The sequence below is a fragment of the Rattus norvegicus genome, chromosome 10 (genome assembly GCF_036323735.1).
Source record: "Rattus norvegicus strain BN/NHsdMcwi chromosome 10, GRCr8, whole genome shotgun sequence".
Lineage (NCBI taxonomy): Eukaryota > Metazoa > Chordata > Mammalia > Rodentia > Muridae > Rattus > Rattus norvegicus.
Window position 1 is genome coordinate 104,614,947 of NC_086028.1, and position 19,358 is coordinate 104,634,304.

The following is a 19,358-nucleotide window of genomic DNA, read 5'->3' on the forward strand; positions in this document are numbered from 1 at the left end:
AGCACACACAGTGGCTACTCACTGGGTATCATCCACAAAGAAGATCTTGGATCTTCGGATCCTTAGAAACTGGCTAGCTTTTCTTGGACACATAGCCCTTGAATGGGCAGCAGCATCCAGATGGCCCTTACTCCCTTCTGGACAGCTCAGTCGTTCTTACTAGAAGAGAGCCCATTGGAGGAGGAGAGGCATCTCGTTGTTTGTTTGTTTCACCGTTTAGGTTGTTGATGTTTGATTTGGTTTGTCTTACTGCTGTCTCTGTAGCCGAAAATAATACTTGTCATGAACTATGTACTACCTAACATCATGCAGGATAGATGGATTCATGGGCAGGTGGTTGGATGGACGGATGGATGGATGGACAGACGGATGGACGGACAGATAGACAGATGGATGGATGGACAGACAAGAGGCTGAGTGGATGGAAGGTAGGTAGGTAGATAAATTGATTATAAATGGAAAGTAGGTGAATGGCTAAAGGTAGATGAGCAGATAGGTTGATGGACAGACACATGGACAGATGGATAGGTGAATGGATGGAAAGGTAGGTAGATGGATGGGTTGTTGATGGGAAGAGGGATGAAAGACAGTAGGTCTGTGCATGGACAGAGTATAGGAGAGTGGGTAGAGGGCAGATGAGTAGGTAGGTGAATGGGTTGATGGGTAATGGGCGGATAGGCAGATAAGGGACTAAACCAATGGATGGGTGGTAAATGGTGGGCGGGTGATGTAGTGAATGAGTTAAATGGGTAGATAGGTGGATGGATGGATGGATGGATGGATGGATGGATGTGGTGATATGAGGGTGGATAGATGGGTAGATGGAAAGATAAATTAATGATAGACTGAGAGATGATAGATAGGTAGATAGACAGAGAGAGAGAGCAATAGATGGGTAGACGAAAAGATGGACTAATTATAAATAGGTAGATAGACAGATAGATGATAGATGATAGACAGACAGATAGATGATAGATAGATAGATAGATAGATAGATAGATAGATAGATAGATGAATAGATAGGTAGATAGACAGATAGATGATAGATAAATAGATAGATGAAAGATAGATAGATAGATAGATAGATAGATAGATAGATAGATGATAGATAGATAGATAGACAGACAGACAGACAAGACAGGCAAATAGATGGACAAACTGGCAGTGAAGTGCCTGAGCAAGCAGATGCCCTACTTCTTTGTGACGATGGGCCCCAAAACTGCCTGGAACCAGTACTCTAGTGCATACCTCACCATCTCCATGAGGAACGTGGGTGACTAATGAGTGGCAGTTATTCACTGACTCTGCTATGCCCAGTAACATCAAGCAATGGGCATGCCAGTGATTACAGGCACACAGCTCATGCCTCGGGGCCAGATTCTCATCTAAGACAGGTACCGGGAGCCATCCCAGTCTCACCGGCAAGGGGACACTTGGCAGATACCGTAATTCATACGATCCTGCCATCCAGTGGCATTGCCAGCCAGCTCAACAGGTTGTAGATGTTGACCTGGCTTGGGCCTAGCACTGCACACTGCCTGAGAATGTCTTACTCCAGGTCTTCATCATCTCAACAGCTCTGGTAGTGGAATCAACCCATTTCACAGGTGCAGAACTGAGGCTCAGGGGGACGAAATGATTTCCAAGACCATTCTTTATGAGATGAATGGATCCCTGGGGTGCAGCTGACTCTGGACGGACATATCTTCCCACTAGACAGGGACAAGTCGTATATCACTACCCCCCCAAACCAAATCTGTCCCTGAGAGAGGCGTGAACAACACCTTAAGCTATGACAATAAGTCTAAGAGAGCAGCCCCCAAATGCTTTAGGGGGCTAAAGATTTCCCTAAGATAACTAAGTCTTCTTAGGCCTTTTCACCATTTAAAAAAAAATTCCCTATGCCTCACTGGGACTTGGTCACATTTTCCCAAGACCTCAAAGTGGCCTCGGGGCTGTGGATCTAGAGGCTGGTAGGGGATGCTAGGAAGAAAAAGGGCCTGTGATGTACAAGAAACTGGTTGCTCAACCTTACCCTGTGGCCCCACACTTGTATCAGGCCCCTGTCTGTATCAGACACTGCCAGAGGGCAGAGGTAAGCAGAGAATACCACCGTGGAGTCAGTGGCAGGCAGACTGGGAGAGTCCCCAAAGTCAGGAGTAAGAGACTAACCTTAGACCCCACCTAAAAAGGCACTGGACATTCATCTGGTCTACCTTAATAACGTCACCGTTGTGACTGATGGCTGGGTGTGTCTATGAAAAGTGTCCTATGGTACTAAGTCCCAGAAGCAAACACCTCAGCTGGGCCATCCTCCCAGCCTGCCAGCTCATCCCTGCTTCTCCCAGGAAAAGGAAACTCATTCCTGTCAGGCCCAGTGTCCTGACCTGACAGGGCAAGGCAGAAGGTGGGGCAAGCAAAGGTCTGCCTCTGGTCCTGTAGGGAGAGTCCAGTTCCATGAATCCTGGGCTAGATGTACCACACAGAGTGAATTGCTGCTCTCCCAGATGCAAACTGGTAGCCACTCAGCAGCCACCAAGTGCCACTGTGGGACCTTACCTGAAGACTCGAAGACTCGGTCACACAGGTTAGTTAGCAAGATTATTAGTAAGATTAACGGATTAGCCTCACCCCCCAAAACAGCCAAGATCCTGTCAGATAGACCAGTCCAGTGGCTCAGCGATTCATCATGTTTTCAGGCTGTCGTCAAGAAATGGCGAAGAAACCAGAGCTTCCAGAACCCCAAAGTGGGAGGCCTGAGCTGGCTGTGCCCTCAGCTTCCTCACTGTCAGGGTCCGGGGAGGCAGGCTTCTGTCTTTTCCTCTTCCACAACCTCCCGCTGAGTACTTGACTCCACTCCGTTTTATTCCTCTCCCCTTGAAATTCCAAGTGGGAGGCATGCTGGGCCGAGCTGGATGCTGTAGATTAGATTGCATCTGTCTGGATATAAATAATTTACTGCTGGATGGTCAGGGGGAATTTAATTAGCTCTTGTTCTCCTGTAGAATCAGCCCACCACGGCTAAAACATTTCACTCCGAATTAGCCTGAAAGGGGCCAACAAGGCAAGGCTAATTTTATACACACAACGTCCCCCACAGCTTCTGAAAATACACATTCAGCAAGAGACACCACAGGGCTGTGACTGGCCGCCCCGGTGTCAGGGGCTCTGGGCAAAGTCCAGGGAGGGCCTCAGGGTGCTCTTCTCCTGGCAAGCCTCACTCAGAGGAACAGGATGCCAAATAAAGTGAGTCGTGGAGGAAGGGAGTGGAGGTGAGGGGGTAGATGAGGAATGCAGGTGAGGGATTCAGGAGAGAGCCCAGGTAAGGATGGAAATTAGAGTTTGGGTGGGGGCCAGGTGAGGGCCAGGTTAGGATCCAGGTGATCCCTCCCCAGGTTAAAAGACAGATGAGGGCCAGGTAATGGGCCAGGTGAAAAGTCAGGTGAAGACCCAGTAAGGAGCCAGGTGAGAGGCCAGGTGAGGGCCAGGTGAAAGGTCAGGCAAGAGCCAGGTGAGAGGCCAGGTGAGGGCCAGGTGATGGGCCAGGTGAATAGTCAGGTGAGAGGCCAGGTGAGGGCCAGGTGAAAGGTCAGGCAAGAGCCAGGTGAGAGGCCAGGTGAGGGCCAGGTGATGGGCCAGGTGAAAAGTCAGGTGAAGACCCAGTAAGGAGCCAGGTGAGAGGCCAGGTGAGGGCCAGGTGAAAGGTCAGGCAAGAGCCAGGTGAGGGCCAGGTGATGGGCCAGGTGAATAGTCAGGTGAGAGGCCAGGTGAGGGCCAGGTGAAAGGTCAGGCAAGAGCCAGGTGAGAGGCCAGGTGAGGGCCAGGTGATGGGCCAGGTGAATAGTCAGGTGAGGGCCAGGTGAAAGGTCATGTGAGGGACTAGGTGAGGGCCCAATTGGGATCCAGGTGATCCCTCCCCAGCATCCAACGGAAGCTTGCCCAGTCCCATCGCTTTTGGCCCTGAGCAGTGAGGCTCATACTCCATGTCAGCCTCCCACCCACCTAGTGAAGTCACAGCCAGATTGGGACCTGCAGCCCACTCATGGTCTCTGCTGATCCCTGTGCAACAGCAGAGGGCAGTGGTGGCGTGGGCAGCCCTTCAGGAACACTGAAGCATGTCTGAGAACAAGCCAACTGGATCAATAGCCCTTAGAAACCACCGCAACAGAAAGACATTTAAAATGTAGGCGACGTAGTCAATGGGTCCTTGAAAAAAGATCAAAAACCTCCAAGGAATGTTCAATGAGAAGGAAAAGGGGGAAAGGCCTGTGGCTGGGCTTCGAGCAGACTGGCCCTGGGAGACAGCAACCCATGGAACAGAAGGAGGAACACCACACTTTGGGCTGCAAACGAAGGGCACTGTGCCAGCACCCACAGCCTATACCCCTGTTTACACCAGGTCCTCTCTGCTCATGACCCCCCTCGCTCCGGCCTTTAGCTGATCCTGACGCCTACTTCCCCAGCCCTCAGCAGCTCCAGACCCTCACTGCCCCAACTCCTGATGCTCTAGAAGCCCAGTGTCCCAAGCTCCTGTTGTTCCAAACCCCCACTGCCCAGCCCCCACTGTCCCAAGCCCCTGTTGTTCCAAACCCCCACTGCCCAGCCCCCACTGTCCCAGCCCCCACTGCCCCAGTCTCTACTGTCCCAGCCCCCACTGCCCCAGCACCCACTGCTCCAGCTCCCACTGCCCAGCCCCCACTGTCCCAGCCCCCACTGCCCCAGTCTCTACTGTCCCAGCCCCCACTGCCCCAGCACCCACTGCTCCAGCTCCCACTGCCCAGCCCCCACTGCCCCAGTCCCCACTGTCCTAGCTCCCAGCTGTCCCCATTGCTTTGATCGCCACCCCTGCCTTTAGTCTGGAAACCTGGGCAGCTACCACTCAGACTACTCCATTGACTGACAGGACGTCTAGGTCCCTAAAGGGTGCCTGGCAGCCCCTCTGTTGGCATTTCTTGCTGTGGATTTGGAAACGTGGGTGTGCCATTGTTTAAATTGCTAAGGGTTTGATTACTGGTGAGATCAGCTTCCTTTCTATGCACAAGAGAAGGCAGGTGTGCCCTGTGTTGCTCTTCACTCTTCCTCCTGTGTTTTGAGGTCAGTTTTTTTCCTTCGGAGTCAAACTGCTCCATTGTTCTGTGGGCTCCTGCACGGGGCACATGCCGCCCTTCCTTTTCAGGCAGCAACTGTGTCTTTCAGCATTGGATTGTCTAGACAGTCGCTCACACACTTGTTGGGCAGAGCAGAGGACAGAGTTGAAGCTGTGTTCTCCCTAGATTCCTAAAATTGCTCACACAGAGAAGAAGGAAACCTGGAGTCCTAGAACTAAGACCACCACACACCATCAAATGAACATGAACGGTCAACTCTACACTCATGTGCCTGAGTTTGCCTCAGTCTCCCGTTGCAGTGCTCAGTCCCCGAGCAGAACGGAAATTGAGGTCAGTCCCTTGCCCAAGATCTCACACGCCAGGGAGCCAGGGAAGACAGGGGCCTGCATTCAAACGGGCACACTGGGTTCAGAATGCCATCTGACACAAGAAGCCGACTTCTGCCTTCTCTGTGGTGGCTTCCGTGGACTGGTAAAGGACACAGAGCCACCCTTTCAGCAAATCCAGCCCCAGGAGTGCAGGGCTGGAAGGAAAGCCATTCCGACGGACACCAACCAAACAAAGGGACAATCACGGACTTGACAACATTTTGTGACAATTGAAGAAATGCAAGAGCCACCATGCCTGGTGACCTTCCCATCTGCAGACTCAGCAAAGATGGGGACTGAGAGGAAAAGGAAGCGTTCACCAGCCTCAGGGATGAGCACGAGTGGATAAAGAGGCAATCTCCTTGATACCTCAGCGACGTGTCCAGGAGCCTTGGGTTGGTGCTCCTGACCCACAGAGGCTCGCTCCAGGAACTGACCCTACCGTTAAATTAGGTACAGAACCAGGAAGCTGACTGACCAGGAACAACACACAGCTGCCCACAGCACACAGGGAAGAGCACACGGATTTTCTCAACATTGGCGGGAACGGGCCAGTCTGCAGTTTCTGAAAACAGGGGTTTGGGTGGGTGCTGAGGGACACTCGCATACAATACTGAGTGAAGAGAAGACAGCACGTAGACATATATATATATATATACATATATATATATCATACTGATTTTATTTTAAAATATGGATTCTTTTTTAAAGGCTGGTAGGAAATGTACCAAAGTGTTGTCTCCTGGTGGGAAGATTAAGGTTACGGCTGACTCGGGCTCCTGTCTTCATCCTTCTCTGTTCTTTCTCTACTTCTCAGGGAGAAAAAAATGGAAATATTTACTATAATCATAAAGAAATTCTATAACTGGCAGAGGATAAATCTAGCAGAGTTTCCGGCTGGAGAACTCACCGTGGAGTCTTGCTTGGCTACTCAAAAGGCCTTTTGAAAGTGGGGCACACAGCTCTGAACCCAGGACCCTGGTGCAGTCCTTCATGGGGAAGTCCTGTCGTGACTGCTGAGTGATTCCCCTTGTGCAGTCTGAGGCCTCTCCGGCTTGGTGACGCCACTGCCATGTTGCTACCCCAACCTTGGCTCATTAATCTCCTACAACCCGTCCCTGACACAGGCTTGGAAAGCTTGGTTTACTGCAACACAAACAAGCCACCATGGATCTCGTCCTCCTAGCCACAACCTCACTCGATTTAGCCTTACGCTCTGACTGCTGAGATCTATTCAGACCCATATGTGGTGGTTTGACTATGCTTGACCCAGGAAGTGGCACTATTAGGAAGTGTGTGACCTTGTTAGAGGATGTGTGTCACTGTCGGGGTGGGCTTGGAGACCCTCCTCCTAGCTGCCTAAGAGATCCGGTCTTCTCTTGGGCCTTCAGAACAAGAACTCTCAGCTCCTCCTGCACCATGCCTGCCTGGATGCTGCCATGCTACCCACAATGATGATAATGGACTCAACCTCCGAACCTGTAAGCCAGCCCCAATTAAATGCTGTCCTTATAAGAGTTGCCTTGGTCGGGGCTGGAGGGATGGCTCAGTGGTTAAGAGCACCCGACTGCTCTTCCAGAGGTCATGAGTTCAATTCCCAGCAACCACATGGTGGCTCACAACCATCTGTAAAGAGATCCAATGCCCTCTTCTGGTGTATCAGAAGACAGCTCTGGTGTATCAGAAGACAGCTACAGTGTACTTATATATAATAAATAAATAAATCTTTAAAAAAAAGAGTTGCCTTGGTCATGTTGTTGTCTCTTCACAGCAACGGAAACACTAAGACACCATATCTGAACAGTCCCCACCACTCCAAGCTTTGTGTCATCCCAATAACTCTGCCAACTGTCTCCCTCTCCAGCCATCTGCAATCCCAATAATCAGGAGAGAGATGATAGCCTTGTGGCCCTGTCTCTAGAGACCCCTCATCTGCTTGCTCACCAACTTCTGTGTAGTGGATGACGAGTAGACTCCTATTTGGAATGGTCCCATGCTAAGCTCTCTCTGCTGTGCCTGGCATGGTCTCTCATCCACTAACAGTGACCAAACCATGCTGGCAACTCTGGCAGGACCCTCAGGGGAGGGTAGGAAGCTGCAAGGACTCTGGCACCGCAGTTGTCCCTGTGACAAACACTGTGGGCCAGGGGAAATTCTGGGGCTCACAGCAGACCGAAGCCAAGCAGATTCCCTGTTAGCTTACAGTCACAGTGGCCCCACAAATATTGTTCCCTTGTTCCCACAACGCTGAAGGGGAAACATTTCTCCTGAGTGGAAAGAACCAGCCAGTGAGGAGGCAGACGGAAGGCCAGCAGGGAACCAGGTACCTGAGCCAAGACGCCAGCTAGCCTGTGACCACACAGGACACCAGGAACAGGGCCCAGCACTCTTCAATATGATGGCCCAGCACTCATCACCTGCCTGGGGCTTCCTTTCTTTCAGGGACTCCTCAAGAGTCACACTCCCAGTATCAAGTGTTGGAGGGTCTTGTTGCTCCCAGGTTGAACATACCCTACCACATGGGAGCCACATCCTTCCTCTCCAGTAACCTTTTGGGGATGCATGGGTCATATCCACTGCTTAGCTGTAGACCAGAACGATCGCTCACAGACAGGGGACATGAGCCCAGGCTTACACTTCTGCTGCATACTATGCCGGTACAGTTCACTCTTCAATCCACTTGGGGCTGGTTCACTGCTACCAAGGGAGGCTTGTGGCAAACATCGCAACACACACAACATGCTTTGGAAGCCAAGGTCAGCTTAGGATGGATTTTTGGATAGTGAGGCAGACAGATGGACAATGAGTAGATCATGGGTGGGTGGGTGAAGTAATACGCCGTCTGCCTTGTCCACTCTCCCCACACTGACTGTGCAACATCAGGGCCTTCAAAACAAGCAAGCCTTCAGTGGGCTCACTGTGGGTCTGCCTCAGTGATGTGCCCCCCCTCCAACACTGATGGCTGCCACTGGTCCTTAAGCCCTCTGATACCTGCCAGTATATCCCTGGGGACACCTAAAGGTCCCATTCCTGAAGCATCTGGCCCCATGCAGTGAGAGAGACCTGTGGTCAGCCTGGCCCTCACCCTCCCTGTGACCAAGAACTGAAGAAGCCCCAGGTTTCCCCTAGGCCTCCAGTTCTTGGGAGAAGCTGGTATTCATCGCAGTCTCTAGGTAAGCATCCTGAAACCAGGAAGGGACAAAATCAGGCCCTGGCCTCAGAAGCAACACCCAACTGTGTACCTGATCCCAGGGCCAAGTTTCAACCTTGATCCAGGAGGCCTGGCCAGCACAGGCTATGAGCCAGTTTCTCCACCTGTTTGTCCCTAAGGTTGCCAGCGACTCTTTATCCTGTGCCATTTGTTTATATATTGCTAGGACCGGATACCTGACAGCAGTAACTACAAGGGAAGTAGAGTTTATCTTGGCTCATGGTTTCAGAAGGATTTCCATGCATAGGAACAGAGGCAATCACCAAAGGCAGGAAGCAGAAAGGCCAAAACCTTCACAGGTTCAACTCTAGCCCTCTCTTTCTGGCAGCTACTCCCGGTGTTGCAAAGGTTCCACAGCGCCACCAACTGGAGACCAAGCAGTCACCATACACATGAGCCTGCTTGCGGGGGGAGGGGGGGTCGGGGGGCACACCTTACATCCCAATCCTGACAGTGTTGATCAGGCTCTTCCTCCCAGGCTGATCAGTCGATCACAGATCCTACCAGAGGCCATGTTACTGTCTTCTCTGGCTGCCTGTGCCTGCCTCTCTCTCTCTCTCTCTCTCTCTCTCTCTCTCTCTCTCTCTCTCTCTCTCTCTCTCTCCTGCCTCAGAATCCAAGATTGAAATTGAAGTGTATCCGAATAATTTTATCAGATCGCATTAAGCCCTGAGCCTTACATTTGTGATGTAGAGCTTTAATTAAGTTCTCAGGCCCTGATCGGTATCTCGCTGATTCTCACTGGGTCATGTCAAACAAGAGTCGGGCATCAGGGTACAGCAAATGTGTCCAGGGATAACATATGTGGGAACTTGGCTGCGTGGCAACCAGAGCTCCCTTTCTGGCCCTCAGAACAGGTCCAACACAAGAAACCCTTGGGATAGGCCTTTCTCTGATCTCTGCCCAAGCCACTGGTCTCATCCTGTCATCCCGACTGCCCCCAGAGGAACCCATACGTGGAAGTCCAAAGAGTGGGAGCCTCTGCCCTGACTGTCCATGAAAGGAGCAAGCCGGGACACCAACAAGGGATATCCTCTGCTCAAGCATGTGTACCCTGCAACCATGGCGCCCCTGTTAAGAGTCATGTGCGAAAACTCTAATAGGCAGAGGCCATGTACCCACTCTCCAGACAGGCCCTTTCCCAGAGACATCTTGTCATGAAAGCAATTTGCACACAGCACCCCTACCAGAGCCCTTCATAAGTCTTGTTCATGTCTGAACACAGGCTGAAGGACAAGATCCACGCCCTAGCTAGCCACCAAGGCACAAAGGGCCACACAGTCCTCTTTGTCCTCACCAGAGGGACCGATCATTGGCAGGGTCAGAGAGATACTATGTGACCTTGATGAGTCTTAGCACAGGAAAAGCTATGATGGGGGAAGGGAAGGGGCAGATGGAGGATATAGAGGAAACGGAAGGGAAACACCAAGGAGAGCCTTCAGGCTCTCTCACTGTCTCGTCTCTAAGCCTCTGGGCTCCTGTCCCAATGGGGAGATTTTTATGCATGGTCCCTGAGTGTGGTCCTTGGCCAAGTCCTAAGTTTTACCCGACTGAAACCTCTTGGCGAGCCTGGTAACTGCCAATCACAATCTTCATTCCACAGGGCAAGGAAACTGAGGCAGCAAGAGGAGGTTATTTGATTATTGAAGGCCACACAAACAATGGGGGCCTATACCACTGAGACTCTGGCCCACTGAAGCAGGGTGTACTGTGTATGGAGAGCCTCCCAGCTTGCTCACACCTCAGACCCTGGCCGGAGCACTCTCCCCTCCAGACATCCAGAGATGTCTCTTTTCCAGTGCTGACCGACCGCAGCCCAGCAGATTTTATGTCCGCTTGACCCAAGCTTAAGTCATCTGAGAGGAGGGAGCCTCCATTGAGAAAAATGCCTCCATACGATCCAACTGTAAGTAGACAAGTCTGTGGGGGCACTTTCTTAATTGGTGATCATTGTGGGAGAACCCAGCCCCCACCCCACGCGAGCCAGTAAGCAGCAACCCTCACTCCATGACCTCTGCATAGTGCCTGCCCCCTGGTTCCTGCTCTGTTTGAGTTCCTGTCCTGACTCCCTTTGATGGTGGACTATGATGTAGACGTACACAGTGAATAAACCCCTTCCTCCCTACTTGCTTTGGTTATAGTGTTCTCATAGCCATAGTAACTGCCTAGCACACACACACACACACACACACACACACACACACACACACACAGTCCTCAAAGGCACTCTCCCCTGAATGGCTCTGTTGTGTAGGTGCTCTTTAGGGTCAGGTGCCAGGTAGCACTGCCTCCCCTGCAGCATCTCCGGTTACCAGAAATTTGGTTTGAGCGGGCATCATGAGCTTTATCCCCAACCCAGGCATGCCAGGCCACCCAGTTCTGTTCTCATACCTCGGTCTCACCTCTCCCGTTCCGTCTATACCTTGTCATCTCCTCATTCCTTCCACACCTTGTACTGTGGACTTTTGGAGGAGTATGGGCCCACCCTGTCAGCTCTCCTTCCTGGGGCTTTGAAAGGCACTCCGAAGGACTCCCAGCAGGCCCCTCGACATCAGTGAAAAAGGAGAGACAAAGACTACAGAAAAAGGAGACCTTCCAAGCTGGGCTCAGTAAAGGTGGTACCCAGTCCAGGCACTGTGTTTGTGGTAGGGCGTGCAAGGGCTCCAGGTACCATTGGTGGGGCTTTCTAGCCAAGCACAGAAAGCTGGAGCTCCAAGCATCTCTCTGGGCTGCTGAGAAGAGAGGCCCTTTAAGGCACCTCCCTGGTGGGCAGCCCAGGTACCTGTCTCTTTAACAGGCCTCTCCATCCATCCACAGCTGTGGCCACTTGATGTGGACAGCCCAAGAGCCACATCTGGGCTTCCATTCAATGACTCAGGCCTTGAGCCCCGTGCTTGCACACATCCCTGTTGAGCTGAGTGGTTACTTCCAACTCCCCCATCTTCCTCCAAAATGGCCCTTTCCTCCCCTCCCCTGCATAACCTGCCTCTCTCCCTTTCTGCCCTCCTCTGAGTGTTTTCCTGGTACATTTGCTGGGCCCAAGCCCTGGGAAATGTCCACTCACGGGAAATAAGCATTCCTTTTTTCTCTCTGCCTCAAGAGGCCAGAGGTGAGAAGCAGGGCTGCTGCTTCATCAAATCACACAGGAGAATGGTAAAGGAAAGGTTAAAGGGAGAAGTTCGAGGGAGCAAGCCTGCAGCAGTCCCCTGCAGCTACAGAGGGTCCCTGTCTCCTGGGCAGGTCTGTTGAGCCCCCAGACTATTCTATGACCCAGGTTCAGGGGTCTCACTGAAGAGCCAGGACCTCATTTCACTTTCTGTGTGGGCGCTGAGGTCTGGAGGACTGACCATTGGTTAGCACACTTGTCCCCAGCTAGTGTCTGCTGGGATCCCTTCAGCCTCACAAAACCCCTGCTGCCTGGAGACACCCCCACTGGGTGAAAGCCCAGGGGCTGACAATGTCCACCTGGCATAGAGGGCTTCTAGCATCTCTAATCCTCTCCCCCACGAAGCTGGAGCAGGACACATCCTGCCATTGATGGGGGAGTCCCAAACTCAGACCCTTAGGGCCCCACGAGGGCGGAAGACATTAGCCAAGCCACCGAACTGCACGATGGTTCGACGATTGTCAACCTAACAGGATCCTAGATCACCTAGGAGACAAATCTCTGCCTTGATTGAGAAGGGAAGAGACACCCTGAATGTGGGTGGCAGCATCCCTCAAGCTGGGGTAGCACTCTGAATAAAAAACAGAAAGCGAACTGCACATCAGCATCCCTCTCTCTCCCTGCCTCTCCTCCCCCCCCCGCCTCTCCCCCTCCCCCGCCTCTCCCCCTCCCCCTCCCTCTCCCCTCCCCACCTCTCCCCCTCCCCCTCCCTCTCCCCCTCCCCCACCTCTCCCCCTCTCCCTCCTTCTCCCCTCCCCACATCTCCCCCTCCCCCTCCCTCTCCCCTCCCCACCTCTCCTCCTCCCCCTGCCCCTCCCACTACCTCTCCCCCCACGCCTCTCCCCCTGCCCCTCCCCTTCCCTCCTGACAGTGCGGTGAGTACCTTCTAACTCCTGCAGCCATGACTGCCCACGATGACAAACTGCTCCCAAACCATGAGCCAGAGCAAACCCTCATCACCTTAACTTGCTTTTTTGCCAGGTATTTTGAAACAGCAACGTCTCAATTCACTGAGCCACGGGAGCAGCACCACCCCACTTCCCACCATTCCAGCCATCTCTGTCTCAGATTCTCCCTGGAAACCAAGGAGTGGTTTGGGCAAAAGTAAGCATCCAGCTTCCCGCAGTTACACCTGAACTCCTAAGAATTAGGCTTCTGCGCCTGCCTGAGAGCAACACACACACTGGGAACCGTGGGCCTCGGAGGCGGTCACTGCAAACCTAAAGCCAGTCACTGGGTCCCTGCAGACGGGGTCACTGCGGGACCATGTGCTGCAAACGGACCCCCAGTATCATCTAGGAGGAAGCTGTACTTCCCAGAGGGAGGAGGCGAGAAGCAAGTTCTTCACTTCCACCCACAGACGGGCAGGGCGAGGCACACAAGAAGTAGGAGCCACACCCACAAAGGTCCCTGATGTTGGTTGCATATGTAAAAATATATTGCCAAACCCGAAGACTCGGATTCATAAGCCACTGGAATATTACCTGTGGAGGACAAAGGTTTGTGTTTGCAGCATCTCTGAACCTTCCCTGAGCCAGGAGACTTAAAGGTGACAATGTGGGTTGACAGCTAAGGTCCTTACACACACGCCTTATAGTTTATCAGTTCTGCCTTGCGGCAGTGCTGGCTCCAGATCCCAGAACAGGCTGACAACTCACGTCCTTCTCTTCAGACCCGGAGAGATGGGAGGAGCTGGGGCAAGACCAGCATCCGTGAGGACTGGGGTGGTATCCATCTGTAGTTCTGACCAATGCCAAGCTACGTTCCCCTGGCACGAGGACGGCTCAGGGGTCCCTGTCCACCTAGTGTGGGCAGCAGTACCCACAAGCTCCTAAAAATAAGCACCCGGTACCCTGCTGTCCCTCCACCTGGCCCCAGAGCACCCTCGCTTCCTCAGACTACAAGCTGGCTGCCTTCCCAGATGGGCAGGAGGCAGAGCCGGGCCAGCCTGGAATAGATACAACCCAGACTTGTCCAACAGAAGAAACACTGATCATCTAGGGTTTTGGTGTTCTCTGGAGCAACCACAGAGTCCAGAGACCTGAGGTCTTGTGACAGTCCCAGATATGGACGTTCAAAAGCACCCAGATCCTTAAATAACTCGCGGTCAAGCAGAAATGCAAGGCTGATTTGAGCCCAACTTGGAAGAAAACAGTAAGAGAAGCTGAGCTTCCACAGCCCCAGGACCCTTGAATAAATGGCTACAAACTCTGGCTTCTGGGGGCAGGCAACTGAGGGTTGTATGCACAGGACTCGCTCGCACATGGGCTGGTCCCTCCCTCTGGAGATAGGTTCACAGATGAAAGCCAGGACTAAAGCCACCCTAGCCGTCCTGGGAGCCCCAACTGCCTCAGACCTCCCCACTAAGGCACCTTCTACTAAGGTGCACCAAGGGTCTCTGGGGTGGTGATAAAGTAAAAGTGAAAACTTTCTATTATGCACAGCTTTCTCCAGAAAGGCAGAGGCCCACAGGGCACCTCTGCCGTGAAGTGTGTTCAGTATGTGGATCATTGCAGAATTCTGTATTCCCTTGAACCCCTCCTGCACCTTTGAGTCAAGTACGTGGGTGCAGCTACGCAGACTTCAGGCCCCGTGATCATTTTCTCTTGAACTTGGGTGGACTAAAGTTAGGCTCTATTCCAGACCCAGCCTTCAGCCCCATGCCTTCCTTATATCCCTCCTCCGTCTCCCACTGTTTCCTTCTTGCCAACCATCCTGACCTCTGTACCAGTTTCCTGATCTGTAGCCTCTTTTTCCTACGTGGGTTAGGATGATTTTCTGTGTGGCCTTAGAGTCTGCCAGGGCAGGGCAGGGGCATCCCGGGCAACCAGGAACAACAATCCCTAATCAAGAAGGGAGACAGGAGTATGCAGTTCTAGGCCAGGCCCTGTGAAGCTGATCATGCAACTGGAGTTGAGCTTGGCTCGGTCCTCCTTGAACTACACAGCTTGTGACTCTGATCCCTAGTCAAGCCCAGGAGCCCACACACCAGCCTCAAATCCAGGCCACCCCAGGCTGCACGGAGGGACTGACACCCAGCATGGACACTCCCCCTCCCCCTGTATATCTATTCATACATCATGGAGCCCTCCATGTGAGCTCACAGCCCTCCCACAAAGAGACAGGTCCCATTTCCTCACTCCTGGTATTGGAGCCACTTCCAAAGTCATAGCTTCAACACGCATGACTTACCTATGCTTTGTGGTGAGGGACCCAACCCCTGAGACAAGAACAAACCCTAGTTAGCCTCCTGGAGAAGAAGCCACATGAAGCCAATACCCTCTGCCCACCCACCAACAGCCCACAGGTGTGCGAGAAAGTTCATGGAACGCTCGCTGCCTGCCGAAGTCATCCGAAGTATCTGGCAAGCCTGAAGCAAAATTAAGCAGTCATTGCAAGCTACAGTGGTTTGGGGCTCGCTTGTTATACAGCAGTAGCTAGCTGATACGCCCTCTCCTACAACGCACAGAGACCTGAAGCTTCGCCCGGCCCGCAGTATTAGTGGAAACCCCACGGGGATGTGTGGCAGACTTCATTCTCTAGGGTTTACAGTTGAGTTACTCGGTGAGGTCTTTGGTTTAATTTTTTTCCTCCCTTTTAACATATTTTCAATCAGAATGAGCAGATGCAGTTCAGAGCCCTCCCGCTGAGCTCTCAGAAGCATCCATCCCTGGCTTTCTCCAGAGAGGCTCGTCTTGTCTGTTGGAGGCTGTGTCCTCATGTCGCTTTTCAGACATGGAAAATGGGACGTTTCCCTTCGCCAGCAGCCTGAGTGTGGGAAGAGACACGACGTGGCGATGGCCGCCATGGCTGTGCCTTTCACGGCTTGGGCTTCGCATCTGTGCGAGGCTGGTGGTTCTTATCTGAATTCTAAGCACAAATAAACGGGACTTATTTAAAAATAACTGGGAAAATTCCATGCCAGAGGGTGGGGGTGGGGGTAGCCTTCGCTGCAGCAGATGCAGAAACAGAACAAGATTGTTCCAGACAAGCACAGGGGCGGTCCACCCAAAAAATCCCAAGGTGGGACTCACTAGTGCCTGAAAGCCAAAAGGTAGAAGAAGACAGAGGCTCAGACCTCCAGCCCCGTCACCCCCCAAACTATCTACTCTCCAGGACAAAAACAAGAGACACAGTGAAGAGACAGGAGCCCAGTTGGCAAGTGGCTGGCACTAGGGCCTGGTCCCATGGGGCTATTCAGGGCCTTGTGTTCCGGTGAGGCACCCAGGGCCAGCATGTCCTTCTGATGAGACACCCAGGGCCAGTGCCGCATCTGTGTTCCAGGGGAAACTCTAGGGAGCCACAGAAAAGTGAAAATTCACTCTCAGCCATGTCAGGCTGACCCTGGCTGTGCCCTGACAGCTGGGGCTGTCTTCTGGAGGAACAGGGTTACAGGGGGAGGGGGAATGCACTCCTGCTTCCTCGAGAGAAATCCAGACCTTCTAGTGTAATGACCAAACCAGCCCAGCTCCGGAGACAGTAGGATTACATCATCCACAGACTACAGAAGCTATCCAGCAATGTCCCTGGCCCAGGATGACAGAAGTCACCCAATCAAACAAGGTCCCTACCTGAAGCAGGGGCTCACCCAAAGCCTCCCCTATGCTCCGTGACAGCTGAGGGAGTCACAGGACCCTGCCCAGGTCCACGTGGAGACCAGGAGAGACCGTGTAAGAACACAGGAAGGATCCCTGGGAGGGATTTGGCGAATTCACTCATGGGGGTGGGAACATTTGAGTTGGGCCTTGAGTCATTTGTGGAAGTTCCTAGGTGGGAGGAGGTCTCGGGCTGTGGACGACCCAGACCTAGCTCTTAGCTTGCCGTAACGCTCATAAACAAATGGTTTTGAGCCTCACCGTGGGCAGTATCCTGTCACTAAGCTGCAGGCCTCCTGAGGGCACCCTTGGCATCAAATCCTTCCTAACCATGTGAGGAACCCAAACTTATCTTTGCCTCAGCCAGAAAAAGTAATAATAAACCGATCTTCCCGTATGCGCAGCTCCACTGTGGTTTGAGTCATCCAGGCCGGGATGGTTCAACAATACTAAATGGAAAATTCCAGAATCACAAACTCGAGTACTGGGAAGATCGAGTCCTTCCCAGCTCTATCCCACCCAGTTCCCGGACCCCTTCCTATGTACAGACTGCCTGTGCTGCGTGTGACGTCACCGTCACCTAGGCTGTGAGGTCCATGTTTGTGTTCAGAAACCCTTTACTTCATTAAAATCTCAAAGCAGGTGCGGGGAGGGGGGTGTGGCTCAGCCGGAAACATGGTTGTCCCACGGATGTGGGGACCTGGGTTTGATCCTAAGCATCCATGTAAAAAGCCCACTGTGGTGGCACACATTTGTAATCCTAGCTCCGGGATGGCAGAGACGGTTGGATGCCTCAGACAAGCAGGCCAGCCAGTTCAGCTGCCTGAGTTCCTGGCTCGGCAAGAGACCTTTCTCAAAAATCAATATGGATGATTCCTGAGGATGCCTAAGGCTGCACCTGCATGCACACAGGCACACAGGCACACAGGCACACAGGCACACAGGCACAAAGGTATAGGCCCACAGGTATAGGCACACAGGCATACAGGCACACAGGCACACAGGCATACAGGCACACAGGCACACAGGTACAGGCACACAGGCACACAGGCACATGGGTACACAGGTATAGGCATACAGGCATACAGGCATACAGGCACACAGGTACACAGGCATACAGGCACACAGGCACACAGGTACACAGGCACACAGGTATACAGGCACACAGGCACACAGGTACAGGCACACAGGCACACAGGCACACAGGCACATGGGTACACACGTATAGGCATACAGGCATACAGGCATACAGGCACACAGGTACAGGCACACAGGCACATGGGTACACAGGTATAGGCATACAGGCACAGGCACACAGGTACACAGACACACAGGAACACAGGCACACAGGCACACAGGCACACAGGCACACAGGCACACAGGCACACAGGCACATGGGTACACAGTTATAGGCACACAGGCACAAAGATACAGGCACACAGGTACACAGGCACACAGGTACACAGGTACAGGCACACAGGCACACAGGCACACAGGCACACAGGCACACAGGCATAAGCATACAGGCACAAAGACACACAGGCATACAGGCACACAAGCACACAGGCACACAGGCACACAGGCACAGGCACACAGGTACACAGGTACACAGGCACACAGGCACATGGGTACATAGTTATAGGCACACAGGCACAAAGATACAGGCACATAGGTACACAGGCACACAGGTACACAGGTACAGGCACACAGGCATACAGGCACACAGGCATACAGGTACACAGGCACACAGGCATAAGCATACAGGCACAAAGACACACAGGCATAAGCATACAGGCACAAAGACACACAGGCACACAGGCACACAGGCACACAGGCACACAGCCACACAGCCACACAGGTACACAGGTACAGGCTCATAGGCAAACAGGTCACACAGGCACACACACAAGCACCAAAGTCCAAGAGTAGAGATGTCAGCAGTTAGATTATGGTTATTGTCAACATTTTGCTCTTATATGACATTGTTCTTCTGTCTGTGCCTCACTGAAGAGTCAGGCTGAAAACTATGCCTGGTAGTGCACATCTCTAACCCTTAAACACAGCCTCTAACCACATTTGTAACCACATTTGTAAACCTACCTATAATCCCGCCTATAACCCCATTTATAATCCCACCTGGAATCCCTCCTGTAACGTCCTGGAGTCTCACCTATAACCCCATTATAATTTCACCTGTAACCCCATTTATAATCCCACCTGGAATCCCACCTGTTACCCCACCTGGAATCCCATCTGTAACCCCACTTATAATCCCATCTGGAATCCCACCTGTTACCCCACCTATAACCCCTATAACCCCACCTGTAATTTTGCCTCTGACCCCACCCATAAACCCAGCATTTAGGAAGTGAGGACAAGATTAGAATTTAAGACAAGCCTTGGTTAAGTAGAAAGTTTGATGCCAGCCTGGGCTACATGAGATCCTGTATCAAAAACTTGAAATAAATAAATCAGACTGCATTCTATCAGTAGTAGAAAATACTACTAATAAAGGATATATATGTATATATAATATATAGAAATATATGTTATATCTAGAGCTCTCCAAGACATCCAGAAACCTTAGATTCCACCCCTACACCATGACTTGGAGTGACCCCCACCCCTACACCATGACTTGGGGTGACCCCACCCCTACACCATGACTTGGAGTGACCCCCACCCCTACACCATGACTTGGAGTGACCCCACCCCTACACCATGACTTGGAGTGACCCCCACCCCTACACCATGACTTGGAGTGACCCCCACCCCTACACCATGACTTGGAGTGACCCCACCCCTACACCATGACTTGGAGTGACCCCCACCCCTACACCATGACTTGGAGTGACCCCCACCCCTACACCATAACTTGGAGTGACCCTACCCCTACACCATGACTTGGAG

General features: G+C 52.4%; 1 protein-coding gene and 1 long non-coding RNA gene across 9 annotated transcripts in view; both read right to left on the reverse strand.

Moving 5' to 3' along the window:
• LOC134480909 (uncharacterized) overlaps window positions 1–19,050 on the reverse strand; it is a 289,699-nt gene extending 270,649 nt beyond the window's left edge. The window contains exon 1 of the long non-coding RNA XR_010055898.1: window positions 13,338–19,050. This is a non-coding gene — a long non-coding RNA (uncharacterized LOC134480909). The remainder of the gene's footprint in view (window positions 1–13,337) is intronic.
• The window catches only part of Rbfox3 (RNA binding fox-1 homolog 3), a 436,924-nt gene that overhangs the window by 396,007 nt on the left and 21,559 nt on the right, over window positions 1–19,358 (reverse strand). For 3 of the 8 annotated variants that reach the window (XR_010055159.1, XR_010055160.1, XR_010055161.1), the window contains exon 1: window positions 13,338–19,050. The gene's annotated coding sequence lies outside the window, so the exon portion shown is untranslated. 8 annotated transcript variants of the gene reach the window in all.